Consider the following 364-nt stretch of genomic DNA (forward strand, 5'->3'; position numbering starts at 1 on the left):
ATCCCCCATGCCATCTTAGATTATTTAGTGTTCCACCCTCACCCTGTTAATTATTCTTCTGATTACTATAATAGTGAATATTATAATAGTGAATAGAGTTCACTACAGAGAATTATACATAATATTTCTCTACAAAGGAATACAGATAATTAGATCTCACTGAGGCCCTTAAAAAGGCAAATTTAAAAATTATAAGTTTTCTTTCTTTCCCCTCTGTATCTTATTTACCTTTTCAGGTTTCTCTCGATTTTTGTGGTTTTTTTTTTTTTTTTTTTTTTTTTTTTTTTTTTTTTTTTTCAAATACCTGGAATTCTTCAATTTTGTTGAATGCCCATACTTTCCCTTGGAAATATATAGTCAATTT

Source organism: Gracilinanus agilis, chromosome 2 (genome assembly GCF_016433145.1).
Source record: "Gracilinanus agilis isolate LMUSP501 chromosome 2, AgileGrace, whole genome shotgun sequence".
Classification (NCBI taxonomy): domain Eukaryota; kingdom Metazoa; phylum Chordata; class Mammalia; order Didelphimorphia; family Didelphidae; genus Gracilinanus; species Gracilinanus agilis.